Below are 20,294 nucleotides of genomic sequence, written 5' to 3' on the forward strand. Positions count from 1 at the left end.
ATGATTATTTCATTTTACTTGATTAAGAAGAGATATTGGGCTTCGCTAAGCATGGTTCCTGTGCCCTGTCTTATTAATAAGCTAGTCTTACTGCGTGTTGTCCATCAGCCTCTTCAAGTCTCCTGTTACATGGCCTATCTAGCATTGTGGTGCATGAATATTACATATTCATCATCTCCTCTATCTCTCCTTTTTGTCCTTGCTTTGGTTCAGCTGTTTTCTGACTCCTTAGAAGCTTCTTGTTTCTGGCTCTTTTGCCCTCTTGATGAATTTTAAGATTGCTAAAGCAACCTCCAGCTTCATCTGAATATCTGCTCCTCCCCTCTTCTCCTACTGTCACACCGTAAAGTATCTGCGATGGCAATACCATGCATAGATAGGTGCCTCTTTTTCTTTCTTTCTTGGCCATCTCCCTACCAAAAATAATTATCCAAGCCAGTTTCAGCTACTTCCTTCTTGTCTGTGATTTCTTCCTTATTCTCTGCTTCCTCTTTGTTTCCTGCACAGGATTTCACGTCTGGGAGGAAATTTGACAAAAATACCATATGACTTTTGTCTTCGCCAGCTTCTTTCCCTTTCCAACGATTCCTTCCCCTTTCTCCATCTCTCGCATGTCCATTCAATCCTTCCCTTAGAGTACGGTTGCCAAGCAAAGAATACAAGTGTCTTTTATAGATATATTTTAGTCTTTTGTTTTTCTTTTTTTTTCCCCAAATATGGAATTTTATCCCTGAACACAGATTCAACTAATGTTGCTGTGTTTGTGACTTGCACTCTACTCTAGATCACTCTTTTTCTGTCCAATTTTCTTTTTTTTTTTGTCATCCGTGTTGAAGACTAGAACACATACAAATCTAAAATCTGGTTCCAGTTAGGATTTCATAGATGTAATTGCATCAGATAAGGCTTAATACTTGATAATATAGTATTTTGAACCAGTATTCTGACCAGATTTTGCATACTGAGAAACTGGACTTCCTTGGAACACTGAAGTTCATTATTGCTATGATAAGTCTGTGCTTTCTCTCTGACGCCTTCCTTTTAAAGCTACTGAGATGTGCTCTTTTTTTGACTAGCCAACCCAAGCTTAAATGAGGTTTGTGCTCTCAAGCCTGTGGTTAGAAACATTTGGGTATATTCCTATAGTGTCTGTTGGCCTTTATCAAGTTGACTTTGTTATTAAATGAAAATAAAAAGCTATGAAATTAAACTTTCCTCATTCAAAATGGTTTCTTCTTAGATACTCGTTCTCCAAAGGGAATAAATGTCATGAATTTTTCTGTAAGAAAACTAATTTTTGTCAGAAAATACCTGAAAGTCAAATTGGCCCTACATGCCACTTATAATGAAAATAAAACACAAATACAATAAAAATGACTAAATATTAAAATTTAATAATTCAACATTTTTAACTATACATAGAGTTTTACTCTGTTACTGAAAAGTGATCTAAGCCTTTGTGATGCTGATCTACCAAATCTTCTTAATCTGTCATCTGTTGTGGTAGGAAAGTAAACCTAAAGCCAGAGAACAAAACAGTAAGTCTGGGATCCTGAAGATATATGTGCAAGAGTATGTGTCTCTGTTTGTTATGACTGGCACTTTTCTGTGTCAGAGATGAGCAGTGGGGTAACTCCACTGTAAGACTAATGCCGAGTGTACTTGTGTGAGTAAACAAGTTGAAACCCATAGCTAATTGTAGTTACAAATTTCATGAACTGCTCAGCTGCTGCAACTGCAGTTTGACAGTTACTGCTGTATTTTGCATATGATATGAAAAATATGAATCACAAGGGTGATTTTATCTCCCTCTCCACAATTCCCTTAAACCTCTTTCTTCAAGACACACCACTGCTTAATATAAGTTACATAATTACTGGTTAGATTTTATTTAATCCTGAGATAGTAACTGCTTATCAAAATTCAAATAAGTTCTTTCAGAATAGTTCCTAAATGGTAACAGTTGAGTTAATTTTATTTATATATATATTTATTACTTAAAAGGGAAAACCTGGTAATCTTAGAGATGTCTCAACATCCCTGCTCAGGGGGAAAGAAGGAAAGGAGAAAATGGATGAGGCTTGAGAAGGGATGTTTTCTCGTAAGCAAGTCTTTTAAGGTCGTGATATGTGTCAGGAATGTTTTGCTGGTTCCACTACTTCCCTGATTCTCCATCTGAATAAAAAGTTATATATTTCATATGTTGGTCATTTCATTACTTCAGTAGTAAAAGTGTACATTTTTAGTGGAAGATGCCTCTGGATCTCTGGAGTGTATGTATCAGTCACTGTAAAGGAGAACAATTATGTTGTAATTAACCTTTAGAGTTCAAGAGAGCTTAATGATGGCTGATGATGAACAGAGGGAGATGAGGTGATAGCAAGGTCCAAGTAAATTAAGTCTGTACAAAGGGATATTTTAAAATGCTTTTGAAAAAGCAGGCAAACTTAAGTGCTTTTTTTTATCTGCTTGAAAAAGAGCTATTTTGTTTTCAGGCAGATAATTTTCTTTTATAACACTCCTTTTGGAAGCTGAGCATGCTACAAGAAAAGAATAATTTATGTTTGGTAACACTATTATTGCTCTTTTCTCTAGATGATTTAGATGAATACAATGATATAGTGTGTCAATACAATGATATACCATGTCAAAGCATCTGATGCCATGTATGCATGCTAGATCTACTGAGTCTTTCTCTTACCCTGTGAACCAATGTTTGGGGTTATATTTACAATGAGTGTTTGTATTCTGTGGCAACATCTGCATAGATAGACCAGGCTCCCTTTGGGAGAAAGTTTGTAGCTCTCTGAACATGTTAAGTTGTGCATTATCTACTGCAGTCTCTAGCTGATGTGTTTCAAATCCCTTGCTAAGCTGCTACTTTGATACCAAGGAAGAATTAGAGTGGTCGGCACACTGGTACTTGCTAGAGAGTAACCAAGAGCCCAGCCTCCTGATCACAGGGCTTTATGCAAGTTTGGAGAAGTAAGCTTTTTTGGAATAAAGGACATCTCCAGTCTGTAAGACGAAGCTGAAGTGTTGGGGTTAAAGTAGCAGCGCAAAGCAGAGTAAACTTTCTACAAAGAGTCAACATATTTTGTATGTTTTCCCCTGCTAGCTCTAGTTAGGGGAAGTCATTGTAAAAATGGAGTGAAACATTGTAAGAAAAAAGGGAGAATGTGACAAGACGAAGGAAGAAGATGAGAAGACATCCAAGTGAGGAGTAAAATCACTGTGACTGGCAAACAGGAAGGGAGGAGGTTGGATTGAAAGGCCAATCAGCACAAGGCTGAGAAAGGAGAAACAAGACATTCTCTCAACATGCAAAGATCTATATTTCAGTTATTTTTACAACAAAGTCTCTGGGCTAGAATTTCTGGCTGGTTCTTCCCAACATTTTTCCACTGAAGCTGCATATTAAAGAAGAAAAAGAGAAGTGTCGCTTCTAGCATCAACCAGCAGTGAAAGATTAAAACAATCTTTTCCCCTCACTTCTCCCACCTCTGCTAGTGAAAAAATCAGAATGAGATCTTTATTTGTTATTTTTCAGTGCAATATTGTAAAAGAATTGCCTTATTAATTTCTTTGTTGTGGCATAGCAGTGTGAATGTGGAACACTGAAAATTAACTAGACCTTTTTGATACAGCAATTACCATTTGTCATAGAGCTTCTGCACTAAGATATAGAAAACAAAGCAGATCTGTTACGTGTTTTTCCAAAAACTACTTTACTGTAATGAAACATGGTACTAGTGGCAACAAATCATGAATGGTAATTTGCACTCACTATGCAGCCAATTAAACTCCTGTGTAAAAACATTGGCAAGATAGTATTTTCTGTCTAATACCATAGATTTTGCCTTAACTTCTCTTGTTCTGGGCACTTTAAGTGCTAATGCACTTATCTTTCTAACATTTATTTGCCTGGTTGCCGACAGATTATTTTGGAGAACAGAAATACCTTACATTCTCTTACCAACTTTCTGCAGTATGTTCAAATCTCTGATTTATATACTCTCTAGTAGATAGATAAAATCTAGCCTGATAAATGGTCCACAGAAATTATTACATAACTTTTCAAAAATGATTAATTCTTCGTCACAAACTTTCCAGAGATTTTAACTTGATTGGCAGTTTGGCTTATTAAAACTGCATGACTAGAATTAATGTGGTTTTACAGACCATCAATGATAAATAAACAAATATACAAAAAGAGCTTTAATGTTCTACATGCCTTTTGCTATACAAATGCCTTAATGCTACCTTTCTACAATAAGTTTTGGATCAGCCTGTCCTTCACTTTCATTACCACTACTCCAGACCTCATCAACAGGGACAGATCTTTGTTGTTCTTTAATACTTCACAGTGACTACTCTTCTCAAGTCCACTTAGTATGCACCCTTTGATATAGCAAAATATGCCTCTTTCTTTTAAATGACTCCTCTTGATAAAATAGTTTCATTTTCTTACAAATGGAGAATTCTGTCCCCATTCTTCAGGATGGCAAAAACATCTTATAATGTGTCAAGAATTTAGTGACATGTTTCTTTGAGACAAAGCACTGATGAAGGAACTGTCATTGGCACTCTGTGAGATACTTGCTAGAGAACAGACGCTGTTGCAATGGACTCTGTCAAGTGGTAACTCAGTGTGTGGAATTCTCTGGGGAGCAAAAAACATTCATACTTTAGCAACTTCCAAAAAGAAGTATGGTGTGACCATGTTTGCACCAAAGAGTAATTTCTGCAAATCTTTTTTTAGGGAAAGTTTTGTTCATGTGGTGCTACTATGCTACTAGCTATTCTATGGGATAGCTAGTGCCTGTAATAATGAAATCAGGCACATTTTATGTAGAAGCACAGAATATAGATAACTGTCAAGTTCTGGGAGGATCACTGCATGGACCAGTGTCCCTATGTGACATGCCAAAGTGACTCTAGAAACCCTTGCCAAAGATGACTCATCTCTCTAAATGGCACTTCATATAACTGGCTCTTGATGCCTAGAGAAAAAAAAAAACTAACAGAATTATGGGAGCATTATTTTGGAGTGCTTTACTCAGAGACAGGACGTTAATCTATGCTGCTGGCTTTACTAGGCCTTTGGGAAGCCACAATTTTGCTAGTAGCCCTGAAATAATAGACAAGTTTTGAAACAACTGAAACAAATCCCACTGAATTGCAAAGCTTAGTCAACAGTCACTGTATTTGGAGACAGGCCCAGAAATGTTCCCCTCTCTTTGCACTGGGTCCACATTCTTTTTTCACAGTAGCTTCTGTGTTCTCTTCATCTGAGTCAGACAGGAGGCATCAAATGAGGCTTCACTGCATGCCTGCTTTGTATGCGTCTTGTCTGATAGTGTGTCAGTCAAGATACCTGTAAGGATGCCTCTCTCTGCTGCTCTATTCAGTCTGTCTGAAAACCCATTCACCTACAAGCAAGCCTCTTTTGCCATACAACCATAACAGAACATTGTGGCTTGATACTTGACCTAACCATTTTAAAAAAGTAAAATAGTAGCAATGAAAATCTTCCTTTTGTCTTAGAAGAAGACCTAAACTTTCTGAGATGCTGTAAGTGTTCAAGTGTAAGAAGTAGCAACTTAAGAAACTGAAAACTGCATGTGGCTAATGCTTAGTACTTGAAGACACAGTCGTAATGACAAAGAAGTCTGCGATTATAGTGTTTGAAATAAATAGGGCTAAACATGGCTTGCTAGATCCGGGAAAGGAAGCATGTTTTAGAATGCCCTGACAACATGCTGCAAAGAAATAATCTAGTGAAAGTGCAAGTGCCAATTGTCCTGGGTTTGGCCAGGATAGGGTTAGTTTTCACTGGACTCGAGGAAGAGGCACAGCCAGGCGGGCTGACCCCACCTGGCCAAACAGAGCCGGGTATTCCATACCGTGTGCCGTCATGCTGGGTTCTGGTGGGGGGGAGCTGGGGGGCAGGAACTCCCTCGCAGCTTGGGAGGGCACAGCGGCGGTTCGGTCCGAGAGAGCGGTTCTGTTCTGTGGGTTTGTTTTGTGTATTCCCCTTTTCTGTATCGTTGTTGTTCCTGTTCCCTTTGTTTGCTGTTCTGTTAAACTGCCCTTATCCCGACCCACCGGTTTCTGCCTGTTTCTTTCCATTCTCCTCTGCACTCCGGCGGGGGGAGGGGTGGCCGCGTGGCGCTTTTGTTGCCGGCTGCAGCCAAAACCAGAACATTAAATTTTGGCGCCCAAGCGTGGGGCAGGGATAATGGCAGTGCTGAGCAGCGGGTGTTAAAACAGCTTTCTTAGATTTTTTTATAATTTGTTGTACGCATTTACTGTGTTAGTTAAATAGTCGCCAGTAAAAAATGTTTCTGTCTTTGATCAGATGGCTGTGGTTTTTGAATCCTTACTTGCACTATGTTTTCCCTGTGGTGCTGTTCATCGTCATGGGGAAGAGGCTCAGGATGATGATTTTGCTGTACTGTATGATGTCGACTTATGATAACATCACTGTGCATGAAATTAGGCTTGTATTTGCATGTGGCACTGCGGTCATTTCCATACTTCGGATCCTATGTCTTAGAATTTGTTAATAATCAAACCCAATCTGCGGGGAAAACCGGAGGGGATACCTCCCCCCACTCTTTCGCCCCCCCTCTCTCCTTTAGGTTGGTCCTAACGGCTTTTGAGAATTTCGAGTACCCTTGGGATGCTCAGGCCAGCGGGTTTCTATTGTTCTGCCTCCCGAATGGGCTGCAGGTTTTGTTTAGAGTTAAACAAGTTGTTAAGAACATCATGCAGAGACCTGCCCTGGGGCAGGATAGCTGTGAGTGGCTGGGTGTGTAGGACAGCATGGGCAAGTACCTGGGGCAGTGGACACCCCCGATGTTTTTTAAACTCACACCTGAGCAAGTACAGAATCTGGACAAACTAGTAAAATATCTGCAAAAAGTGTGCTGCCACCCTGGGAACTCCAGAGAGACACAAATCACCGCAACGTGCTGGGGTCTGGCCCACACCTACCGAGCTGCCCTGTTCAACACTGTTCAGAGCCCTAAAGGGGAAAGGGGGGGAAGTGAAGCGGCAAGCATTGTGACTGGCGCTGCCCCCCTAGCTGGTCCTGCAGCCCCTCCAGCCCAGCAGGCAGTCACAGCCCCCCCGAACGGCACCACGGCTGCCACAGCTGCAGGGTCTGCCTCAGTTTCCCCGGTGGGCATGGCAGCTGCTCCAGCCCCAGCTCCAGTTGCAGGCATTGCAGCTGAGCCCAATGACCAACCTGTGCCAGTAGCAGTCGCCCCTGTAAAACTAAAGAAAGACGCAAAGAGAGCAGATCGCTCCAGGAGGGATGACAATGAGCCAGGGTCATCATGGGAGATAGAGACAGAGATCATCACCCAGTCCCTGTCCCTGAGTGAGCTGCGAGACATGCGGAAAGATTTCAGCCGCCACCCTGGCGAGCACATTGTCACCTGGCTGCTGCGGTGCTGGGATAACGGGACCAGCAGCTTGGAGTTAGAGGGCAAGGAAGCCAAGCAGCTGGGATCCCTGGCCAGGGATGGGGGCATTGACAAGGCCATTGGAGAAAAAGGAACAAGTCCTCAGCCTCTGGAGGAGACTTCTGTCAGGCGTGAGGGAGAGGTACCCCTTCAGTGACGATTTTGTATGCTATCCTGGCAAGTGGACCAATATGGAAAGGGATATTCAGTACTTGAGGGAATTAGCTGTGCGGGAGCTGGTTTACTATGAACCAGACGATGAGCAGTTACCCACAGCCCCATATGAAGTCCAGTGCACACCATCTATGTGGAGGAAGTTTGTGCGGAGCGCACCATCCTCATATGCCGACTCACTGGCAATAGTAGACTGGAAAGGTAAAGAGGCACCAACAGTGGATGAGGTGGCTGTCAGACTCCGCCAATATGAGGAAAGTCTCTCTTCCTCCCTTGTCTCAGCCATGGAGAAACTGGTCAAGTGACTAGAAAGGAATATGTCCTACTCCCCACCTGTACGGGCCAGTGTCTCAGCTATTAGGGGCAAGCGTTTCTCTGCTCAGGAGAGGGAATACAGAGGCTACACACCACGGGGCACCCTGTGGTTCTACCTGCGTGACCACGGAGAGGACATGAGGAAGTGGGATGGAAAACCCACCTCAAGCCTAGAGGCACGAGTACATGAGTTGCGAGGTAAAACAATCACAAAAGGGGATTCTGTTAGGAAAAATGCCACTCCAGTTTCCAGCAGCCAGCTCTCCAGGCCAGGTAGACAGTTTGATCTTGATTCCGATCCTCTGGAAGGGACCTCCAAGTCATTTTTACAGAAGGTGAGCAGCAAATTCTCTGACGAGGATTAGAGGGGCCCTGCCTCCAGCCAGGTGGAGGAAAGGGACAACTGGGTTTATTGGACGGTGTGGATACGGTGGCCTGGCACGTCAGATCCACAAGAGTATAAAGCTCTAGTGGACAATGGTGCACAGTGTACTTTAATGCCATCAGATTTCAAAGGGTCAGAGTCCATTTGCATTTCTGGAGTGACAGGGGGGTCCCAAGAGCTGAGTGTATTGGTGGCTGAAGTGAGCCTCACTGGGCAGGACTGGCAGAAGAACCCCATTGTAACTGGCCCCGAGGCTCTGTGCATCCTTGGTATAGACTATCTTAGGAGAGGGTATTTCAAGGACCCAAGGGGGTATCGGTGGGCTTTTGGCATAGCTGCTGTGGAGACGGAAGAAATTAAACAGCTGTCCATTTTGCCTGGTCTCTCGGAGGATCCTTCCGTTGTGGGGTTGCTGAGGGTTGAAGAACAACAGGTGCCAATCGCGACCACAACGGTGCACCGGCGACAGTATCGTACCAACCGAGACTCCCTTCTCCCCATTCATCAGCTGATCCGTCAAGTGGAGAGTCAAGGAGTGATTAGCAAAACTCGCTCACCCTTTAATAGTCCCATATGGCCAGTGAGAAAATCTACTGGAGAGTGGAGACTGACAATAGACTACTGTGGCCTGAATGAAGTCACACCACCGCTGAGTGCTGCCGTGCCAGACATGCTAGAACTTCAATATCAGCTGGAGTGAAAGGCAGCCAAGTGGTATGCAACAATTGACATCGCTAATGCATTCTTCTCCATCCCTTTGGCAGCAGAGTGCAGGCCACAGTTTGCTTTCACCTGGAGGGGCATCCAGTACACCTGGAATCGACTGCCCCAGGGGTGGAAACACAGTCCCACCATTTGCCATGGACTAATCCAGACTGCACTGGAAAAGGGTGAAGCTCCAGAACATCTGCAGTACATCGATGACGTCATTGTATGGGGTGACACAGTGGAGGAAGTTTTTGAGAAAGGGGAGAAAATAGTTCAGATCCTTCTGAAAGCCGGTTTCGCCCTTAAGCGAAGTAAAGTCAAGGGACCTGCGCAAGAGATCCAGTTTTTGGGAATAAAACGTCAGGATGGGTGCTGTCAAATCCCAATGGATGTCATCAACAAAATAGCAGCTATGTCTCCACCAACCAGCAAAAAGGAAGCACAGGCCTTCCTGGGTGTTGTGGGTTTTTGGAGGATGCACATCCCAAATTACAGCCAGATTGTAAGTCCTCTGTACCACGCGACCCGGAAGAAGAATGATTTTGAGTGGGGCCCTGAGCAACGACAGGCATTTGAACAAATTAAACGGGAGATAGTTCATGGCGTAGCCCTTGGTCCAGTCCGGTCAGGGCAAGATGTTAAAAACGTGCTCTACACCGCAGCCGGGGAGAATCGCCCAACCTGGAGTCTCTGGCAGAAAGCACCAGGGGAGACTCGAGGTCGACCCCTGGGATTTTGGAGCCAGGGATACAAAGGATGCGAGGCCCGCTATACTCCCACTGAAAAAGAGATTCTGGCAGCATATGAAGGCGTTCGAGCTGCTTCAGAAGTGGTCGGCACTGAAGCACAGCTCCTCCTAGTACCACGATTGCTCGTCCTGGGCTGGATGTTCAAAGAGAGGGTCCCCTCTACACATCATGCCACCGATGCTACATGGACTAAGTGGGTCGCGCTGATCACACAGCGTGCCCGAATGGGAAACCCCAGTCACCCAGGAATTCTGGAGGTAATCATGGACTGGCCAGAAGACAAAGGTTTTGGAGCATCGCCAGAGGAGGAGGTGACAAGTGCTGAAGAGGCCCCTCTGTATAACCAGCTGCCAGAAGATAAGAAACAGTATGCCCTGTTCACAGATGGGTCCTGTCGCATTGTGGGGAAGCAGCGGAGGTGGAAGGCTGCTGTATGGAGCCCTACACGACAAGTCGCAGAAACTGCCGAGGGAGAAGGTGAGTCCAGCCAGTTTGCAGAGGTGAAAGCCATCCAGCTGGCTTTAGACATTGCCAGTCGAGAGAAGTGGCCAGTGCTCTATCTTTACACCAACTCTTGGATGGTGGCCAATGCCTTGTGGGGGTGGCTGCAGCAATGGAAGAAGAACAACTGGCAGCACAGAGGCAAACCTATCTGGGCTGCCCCATTGTGGCAAGATATTGCTGCCCGTCTGGAGCAGTTGGTTGTAAAAGTCCGTCACGTGGACACCCACGTCCCTAAGAGTCAGGCCAGTGAGGAACATCAAAACAACCACCAGGTGGATCAGATTGCTAAGATTGAAGTGGCTCAGGTGGATCTGGACTGGCAACATAAGGGTGAACTCTTTATAGCTCGGTGGGCCCATGACACCTCGGGCCACCAAAGAAGAGACGCGACATACCGATGGGCTCGTGACCGAGGGGTGGACTTGACCATGGACACCATTGCACAGGTTGTACATGAATGTGAAACATGCACTGCAATCAAGCAAGCCAAGCGGGTAAAGCCTCAGTGGTATGGAGGACGATGGCTAAAATATAAATACGGGGAGGCTTGGCAGATTGACTACATTACACTGCCACAAACCCGCCAAGGCAAGTGCTATGTGCTCACAATGGTGGAGGCCACCACCGGATGGCTGGAAACCTACCCTGTGCCCCATGCCACCGCCCGGAATACCATCCTGGGCCTGGAAAAACAAGTCCTGTGGCGACATGGCACTCCCGAAAGAATTGAGTCGGGCAACGGGACTCACTTTCCTAACAGCCTCATAGACACCTGGGCCAAAGAACATGGTATCGAGTGGGTGTATCACATCCCCTACCATGCACCAGCCTCTGGAAAGATTGAACGTTACAATGGGCTGCTAAAAACCACTTTGAGGGCAATGGGGGGTGGGACTTTCAAAATTGGGATACTCATTTAGCAAAGGCCAACTGGTTGGTTAACACCGGAGGATCCACCAACCGGGCTGGTCCTGCCCAGTCAAAACCTCAGCGCCCCGTAGAAGGGGATAAAGTCTCTGTAGTGCACATGCGGAACATGTCAGGGAAGACAGTTTGGGTTAGTCCTGCCTCGGGCAAAGGCAAGCCCGTCCAGGGGATTGCTTTTGCTCAAGGACCTGGGTGTACCTGGTGGGTAATGCGGAAGGATGGGGAAGTCCGATGTCTCCCTCATGGGGATTTGATTTGGGGGGAGAATAGTCCATAAACAAATAAATTGTATAAAGTTAATTGTTAAATAACCCTGTCACTGTCTGTTATCACTGTTATAATTGTTATATGTTATACCAGTAGTAGCATAGTAAGAATCGTCCAGATTAAAGAAGGATGGACTTTTTGATGAAAACCTAGCAGAGCACAGCGATGATGGAACTGGACCTGGTTTTCAACAACTGGCACCCAGCAACTTCATCAAAATCAACATCTCCTGCAGATTGTGGGCACAGGCCGCACCAGATACATCAGCCGTGAGCTCCGGATGCAGCAAGTGACCGCCCATCACCACACATCACCTCTCCTGCCACGGAAGACCATTACGACAGATGGAGCCCGAAGTCATGGATTAAATGAACTCAATGGATGCTTTAGAGTGATGATCCATAGACTAAGGGAATGATATCTGGAGACAGGAGAAGTGGTGGTGATCAACTGGACAAAGGGGGACCTGGGCACGACGTAGATGGTATGGAATAGGGGGTGGATAATGTCCTGGGTTTGGCCAGGACAGGGTTAGTTTTCACTGAACTCCAGGAAGAGGCACAGCCAAGTGGGCTGACCCCACCTGGCCAAACAGAGCCGGGTATTCCATACCATGTGCCGTCATGCTGGGTTCTGGTGGGGGGGAGCTGGGGGGCAGGAACTCCCTCGCGGCTCGGGAGGGCACAGTGGCGGTTCGGTCCGAGAGAGTGGTTCTGTTCTGTGGGTTTGTTTTGTATATTCCCCTTTTCTGTATCGTTGTTGTTCCTGTTCCCTTTGTTTGCTGTTCTGTTAAACTGCCCTTATCCCGACCCACCGGTTTCTGCCTGTTTCTTTCCATTCTCCTCTGCACCCCGGCGGGGGGAGGGGTGGCCGCGTGGCGCTTTTGTTGCTGGCTGCAGCCAAAACCAGAACACCAATCATTATGCTTCTCAATCACTGCAGCAGTTGATGGAAGACAAGATTTTAGCCTATATTTTATGAGTGATGTTTGTGTAGCAGTTTGATGAATCCACTCTTTTCTTTAAACTTCCTCTTTGTGTCCTTGTTCCCTCTTTTAAGAAGCATCTTGACATTTCTTGAAACACAATTTCTCCCACTGGACAAAAGATACCATGTCTTTCTTCACCTCTGATTACCCTGAACACTTTCTTCCATCTCCTAATTCTCTGAACGTCACTTCTATCTTTGCCTCTGTTTGCTCTCTCTACCTTCATCATTCCTGACCTCCCATACTTAATTTTCTTCTCTTCTTGGAGTGCCTGCAATCCCCTTGAGATCCTCCTCCTGGTCACAGGAGGTACTCAGGAGGACTGACAAAGCAGAATAAAGCTGTTTCATTCAAGGACTTATTTTAGGCTTATTTTGAAATGAACTATAAATGTAGGGTAAATGTCTGCAGGTCATCAGATACTAATTGCTTTCCCAAGTTTTGTGAGCTGGAAAAGGAGTAAAAATGCTGTTTGTCAGCTCTCACATTTTGTAATGAGTCATTTTATGTTGCTTGTTTAGCTTTTCATTTCCAGTGTGGAAGTGATAACATGATTATGTAAACTTTTGGTATCATTCGTTTCAAGAAAGCCATTTCTACCCTTTACATATATAATTAGAAGATTGGAAATACAATCCTAAAGTTTCTAATACCATAAACAAAATAAAGACCAAACTTCTTTTTAAGTACCATGACTTTTCATCCAGTTTTGATATAGTTTAGAGTAAACTTTTAAAAATAAAAAACGGTAGGTAGTATGGAAGGAAAAGAGATGTCCACTTTACTTTTATAAAAAACTAGTATTAAAAACCCCAAAATAATATCTGTGGTAATCCTTTGCTAACCCTGACCCAGGGTTCAAGTAGTCAATAGCAAGACATCATTAAATTCTGTTAATAAAGACCTCAAAAATATACCAGTTAACTACACTGCCATCACTAGCATATTCAAATAAGTAATTAAACTGTAGTTCTCCTTGTGCTGGTTTTAAAAGTAATATGAATGCTCAAAACAAGCAGCGATACCCGGGAAAAACACTAGAAAAGTTGGGATAACTTCCCCAGTAAATGACATCTTGTCATGTACGAAGTTAAACTGATGAATCAATTTTCAAATTATCAGAGAGAAAAACTGGATGGGAAAAAGCTAACAAATGTTCATAGAAACTACATTTCCAGTCCATCACTGTCAGGTGTAATAAAAGCAGCTACATGAATGTTCCAGTACCTGGTAGACTTAGGAAATGGCTACTAAATCTGGGGTGAGGGGGTTCCACCTTAAAGCTGGGGAAGTTTTGACTCCTATTCTTATATTATTCTATTATAATACCGTATTACATATTGTAAGTATTCCGATAGCAGTGTATTACGTAATGTAAGTATTACATAAAGATGTATAACAGACGTCGAAAGAGTTTCTTTTTCCAATAGTTCAGAAATGTTTTATGCTTGCAACAGGAAATGCAGCTCATACAGTTTAATACATTTTCTGGATACAAGGTGTCAGTGTTTCTGCAGGGCCTGAAGTGATCGCAGTGTTTGTCAAGCCCTTTCCAGGTTCCCACACGTGGTGTTTTCTCCAGCTCTGTCCTACTTTCAGGTGAGACAAAGCTCAGGCAGTCATACTCCCCCCCACACCTAATTTCCTTGGGAAGGCAGCCACCTTGGCCAGAAGGCATCCATGACATAACCTGTCCAGGTTCATGGTTTTGACAGGTGGGAGATTGGAACAAGGGGCAATGCCACACACTATTCCTGCCTGACTCTCTCAGTGTGACCGTTATGTCTACTAAAGGCAAGTCCCATCTTGGGTCAAAGTTTGAAAACTCTGGCTGTTGAAAACACTTTTCTTTCTTTTTCTCTCAGTTACGCCAACCTGTGTTTCCGTGGCGACAGAAATGAAAATCTATTGGCAGCTTGTAGGCAGGCACCAGATGACAGCTCTCAGTACCAGATTTCAGCAGCTGACTTTTAAATAACAGTTCCAAGAATCCACTGCAACAACAAGCACAAAGATTTTAGTACAACATTGGCTTCTCCTGTATGTATTACTTTAAAACAGAGGGAATGTGGCTTGAAGATAAGACTATTATTTAGAGAAATGTTTATGTCTCTCTGTTGTTGGCTGCTTGCTTGTGCTTTTTGGCTTCAGTCCTTCAGTGTATACAGTGTGCACAGATGTAATTGTATACTTTTTGCGTGATACCTATATGACAATATATGACCTATATGAAATGTTTGATAATAAAAGAAGGTATTTGGTGTCTCTAAAGTAAGACAGTTTAGGGAAATAAACTTTCAGAAGTGCTAAAACACTCCAGGATATGGAAGAGAAGAAACTCACAAAACTTTGGGAAGGAATTTAGGATGTTTTTTGCTTGGGACCCATCAAATTTGAAGGAAGATTCCAAGAAAGCAAGCTATGAAGAGAGAAGAGGTGATTTGGGGATTCTCTGAAGAGCTTCCCAGGAAGGAATACCACAGTAAAGTACTGTTAAAGAACATGTTTTCACTCTGGTTGTGAGTCTTCCAGGACTGATCAGAAGCAATCACAGATAGTCATCCTGTGGGCGCTAAACCTGTGCACCTCTTACAACTGCATTTGCTGCCAGCAATAATGTTGGCCTTTTTCCCGGTGCCACTGCCTAGTGCGGGACTTGCAAGCTACTACTTGTTTGTAAATCAGATCATGAGGAAAAAGTCTTTCACTGTTTTTTTTTTCCTCTTTCCAGACCACAGGCAGGGAAGCTGTTTTCCATGTTAAAAAAGAGTTCTAATTCATTGTCTTACTAGCACTGGGCAATATTTATTTTAACCAGAGCTGGAAAACTCTGAGCCAACACCTGTTTGTATATTTTATGAATTTTCCTTTATATGTGGGTTTTATAGTTTGTATATAATTTTGCTAGTGAAGTTCACCTTTTGCAGAATGAAAACACATTCGTTGATAGTAATTAAATCCATTTCAATGATGTCAGTATTGCACTAGCTTTGTGGAATCCCCCGTTCGTAAAGAAATTTCTAAGCTGTTTTCTTTCTCATCACTCTGTCATGAGTGTTTCCAAAAAGGTCAGTCTAGTAAACCACTTCTCATGAAAGGCCTTAAAAGCTCTGAATTGTTAATCCCAAACTCTTCCCCTCGCCTCCAGGACTAGAAAAATGATATGTGATGCAGTTCCTGAAGAATGCAGACCAAAAGTCAGTGACTTGCAGTTGGCTATTCAAGAACACTGACTGCTAATGCGTTGCTAATGCACGCTTCTAGCCCTTTTTGGCTGCATCCAGCTTTCTCAATCTATTTTCTGTCTTGAATAAAGAGAGTTAAATACAGTTAATCCCCCATATACATATTTGTGTCATTATACCCAGCATTTCTCAGGAAACAGGCATATGTGTGCAAAGTGTCCTTTCACCTCTTGCCCGCATTGTAAGAGGCAATTCATTTGAATTCCTGCATGGAAGTTTTTAACAACTTTCATGGATACCAATTGTCTTGCGTCTGCAAGTGTGAGAATTTCATATCAGGTTACATAATGTCACTGCTATCGGAAAAAAAGCTTTACCAATGGTACTCCTGGCCCAAGTATCCCAAGTGGTCTATTTAGAAACAAAACCTAGGGTTGGGAGGCTTCTGTTAGATGCTAGCTATTACTTTGTCAGTTTCAGTATACTGCTTAGTGTAACATCTTTAGTTAGTCCCGAAACACCCAAGATTAAAAGAGGAAGTAAATTTTCATGAGTGCTACAGCACGGGGGAAAATAAAGATGCCATTTCTTGGTGGAAAAGTGTATGTTCCATAGGCCAGAATAAAAGCAATTACAGACCTGTTCACAAATGAGATTCTTTCATTCCCTCCCAGTTCCCCTATTTTTCCAGTCTTGTTTATAAAATACTCTATATACGAATTTAAAAAACTCTCAGTTCACTGGGAGTGATGCCAATTTAATATGTGAAGTAATTCTAATAGAGTATTAAAGGCAGGATTAAACAAACCATATGCAGTACTGATAGGATTAAACACACAGGAAGCACTGCTGAGAATATAAGGATGCTGTTGGGAGACATTATATCTAAAACAAAAATGTCTAGTAACGGATATCGATTCTGTGGCCTTTGTTAAAGGGAAATTGATAGATGTTATGTTTTGCACCTAGTAATGAGATGGGAAGTATAGATAGTGAAATGAATAAGTGTGATATGCTCAACTTATTATAATTTGTTAGTGCCCAGTATCATTGATTAGAACATCTGTAGGTTTCCATGAAAAGGAAAAGTAGGGAAAGGAAGGAAAAAGCTTTTTTTGAATAATGAAGCTTCTTAAAGCCAGACAAATTTTCTCTCATCTGCCATCAGTCATTTTTGTTTCAATTATTGTTATACAGATACCCTTTGTGGCTGCATCTAATAAATACTAAAGCATTAAAGTTTCTACTCCCAGCTGATGCCCTCTACAAGCTACATGTTTCTACACCCAGCTGATGCCCTCTACAAGCTACGTTTTCTCCTGTCAACCAGATTCAATCTTTTTCACTGAATCATCATTACTTGTTTACAGATGTTGTACTTTTATTCTCTTTTTATCTAATAAGGCACTAAAATAAGCTGCATATATGAGGTCGAAACTCCAAGTAATTGTGAAAAAGAGTATCTAAAATTCTCTTAACTTTGAGCATGGAAGGAGTTTCTCAGAGTGGCCTGTATGTTACAATTTAAATTCCTTGTCTCCCATGGCTGATAAGGCAAAGAGTAAGACAGAGAGAACACTGCCCAGGCTCAGAGGTGGACACATAAAGATATGTTTTTCCAAGAAACCAAGCTTTCACTTTTGTATGCTGAAGTACTTTACCTCCAAGTAATCTTCCAAAGCAGAAAAAGCTTTCTCTTTATATTAAGGGCATGTTTACAAGACAAGATTGTTCTTTGTGAGGAAGTAGCCAAAATCTTTAACATGCTCTAAATCTTTACAGGCAATATGGTGGCACATATACCAAGGAAGCAAGAAATTGGTCCAGTACAAACAAAATTCCCAGATTTTATATTAGCATGCAAAGTCTGTTAAATTGATAGATCACATTTAGGATTTTTGGGATCTTTGAGGCTTTTTTTTTTGGTCGGTTTGACTTTGTTTTTTGTGAGTTTGTAAACAGAGTCAAACTATTAACGCTTAGGAAAATAATAGAACGAATTGAGAGAATGATGATAGGCTGCAGTGTAAACAAGAACATTTAAATTTTGACAGCAAAAATAGAAACTGGAAGAGAAAGTACTGCGAGAAAACCAAAGGCACGAGTCTGGGTCTGTTGGTATAAATTTCCATAGGCTAGCTGCTCAGTGTGTGAGAATTTATGCTAGTGAAAAACAGCCCCAGAGTTCAGAGTTATTACTTCTGTAACAATCTGAAGCGTACTTCTCTGTGGAGATTCAGTTAAAACTCTCAGCATTGAATGATCCTTTGAATTAAACCACAATATATGAAAATGTGTACTTGTGTGTTTGCACACATATGCATGTCTCAGTATGTATATTTATCTTTATTCTACTTCATTTTTCCTAGGGTGTTCTAACATCTAAGGAAAGAAAAACCTGAAAGCCATTTTAAATAGGAAGTTTTAATGCTGTGCACCAGGACTTTGAGGAAACTAAATATATATTTAAAGCAAAAAAATCTGGCTCTTTTATGTCTCTGAAGTTGTTGAACAGCTGAAAAAACCTGAAGCATATCAAAACCCAATTTGGCGGTATGCATCATGAAACTAAATTAAATTTTTTGGTATTGAACAGAATTTACAGAATTGGAACATACTATGCCTTTGAGAAGACAACTTTTAATACAATAGGGAGGTAGTGCAGGGATACTGCATGCATTCATTTCAGGGTGAATTAAGGCATCCTGTTTATTACTCCTATCCCAAATTTCCCACATCATGAAGAATTATGAAAACACTGGTTCCTGCAAAATTCCACTGAATCTTTTTTTTTCTCTTTTGTGATAGCCTTCAGAGTGGTGGTATACTAGGGCTGCTGTGAGTACACGAAGAGAATTTTTCCTCACTATGGGTAAAATATTCTTATGACACAAAAATGGCAATTTGTGACACAGTAGCCATTTTAATAGTAGGTTTTCACGAATTAGTGAAAACAAAAAATATTAGACCTGTAATCCAAGTAAATGTACTTTAAATTCTTAAGTCTTATAGAAGACTTACAACGATTAAAAAATACAACTCCATTCGAAACTCCTCAAAGTGCTACATAATAACAACACGAAATCCAGTGAGAGCATTCTCACTACTATTCTCACCAGGTATTACCTTTCTGAAGCAAAGAAGTAGATGTGTTTCACATTACTGCTATGAGCAACGCATTCCATTTCCATGGACTTCTAAAATCTAGGGTTAAACTTTGCATTGTATGCTTCCCCAGGAGACATCGTTTGGATTGTTTTCTTTCATGTGCAGTAATATTGCAGAAACTTCTCATTATTTACCTATTATATCCCCTTTATCCCTTTTTTTTTTGAAATAGGCTTTTCCTTCAGTAATACTAGATGTCTAGATAGTTTTTCCCTTTTTTTTCCTTTATTCTCTTTCCTTCATATCTTAAATCTATTTTTCCCATCCCTTTTCATGACTTGCTAAATTTATTTATTGTATTTGTGCTCTTACCTTTGCCTTTAGCTGGCTTGTCTGTTGATCCTCTTGGTTGAAGCTTGCTCAACTTTTTGACATTAAAATTGCAACATAAATTAAAAGTTAATTGACTGCAAAGTGCAGTCAAACAATCCACGTACATTCTTTGGTTGTTGCCTTTTAGCAATTGGAAAAAATTTTTTATGGCAGGAATTTTGACTCTTCCCAGTTACTAAAACATAAATCTGTGTGCACTCTTTTTATATTGAACACCTGCATTATACAATTTTGTCTATTTTTAATGTTCACATGTGTATCCTTTTGTCATGGAACCTATCCTTGCTGCGCCACTGTTCTCTAAATGAAACATAGGTTTTCCTCATTAGTGTTGGAATGTATCTTACATATACTGAAAGCTGTAGGTGACCAGAGAAATCTCACCTTTTTAAGAGTCTGTTTCTTTGGTACATTTATTTTTATGTCGTTAGTTTATGCAATGATAGCACAACTTTATTTTTTTTCCTCTTCTGTGCTTGTTCTGTGGCAGTTTTATATTGATAAGGCGCACCATTCTTCAGACTAGTTGATTGTTCTCACATTTTTTGTGGGTGACAAATATCAAGGAACTTAAAATTATTTTTTGTTTTATTATTGCTGAAGTAGGCAGCAGCAAATGCCATATTCTACAGTGCTTACTATTGCAAGAGAATGGCAAGAAAAAGCCAAATACGTAAATAAAATTCACATACTATCATGATCCAAAAATGAAAACATATTTAATGTGCAGCAGGATGCAAGAATCTCTTTTCTACTTCAACAGGCATTAGGATCATTCTTCAAAAACTAAACACGCCATAATGTTTAGTTACTTATAGCAAATTGCTCCCTTACACCTATTCAGCTCAGTTTTCACTGTCCATCTGAGGATAACAGAGCCAACTTACCTCTCAGTGTTACTAGTAGGAAGAGGGAGAAATGGTGGTGAGCATCTTACCTGTACCACTCAAACTGTAAAATGGTTTTCACTATGTCTTTCTCCAGCAGGAAATATTACATTGGTATCAGTGTTGGTTAATATTTTTGCATTTAGTCTTAAAACCTGTAAAAATGTAGACATCAAAATCTGGCACATTTGATACTTTATTTTTTTTTTTATCTGCTGTATTTTTTCAGCAG

Source organism: Opisthocomus hoazin, chromosome 1 (genome assembly GCF_030867145.1).
Source record: "Opisthocomus hoazin isolate bOpiHoa1 chromosome 1, bOpiHoa1.hap1, whole genome shotgun sequence".
NCBI lineage: Eukaryota > Metazoa > Chordata > Aves > Opisthocomiformes > Opisthocomidae > Opisthocomus > Opisthocomus hoazin.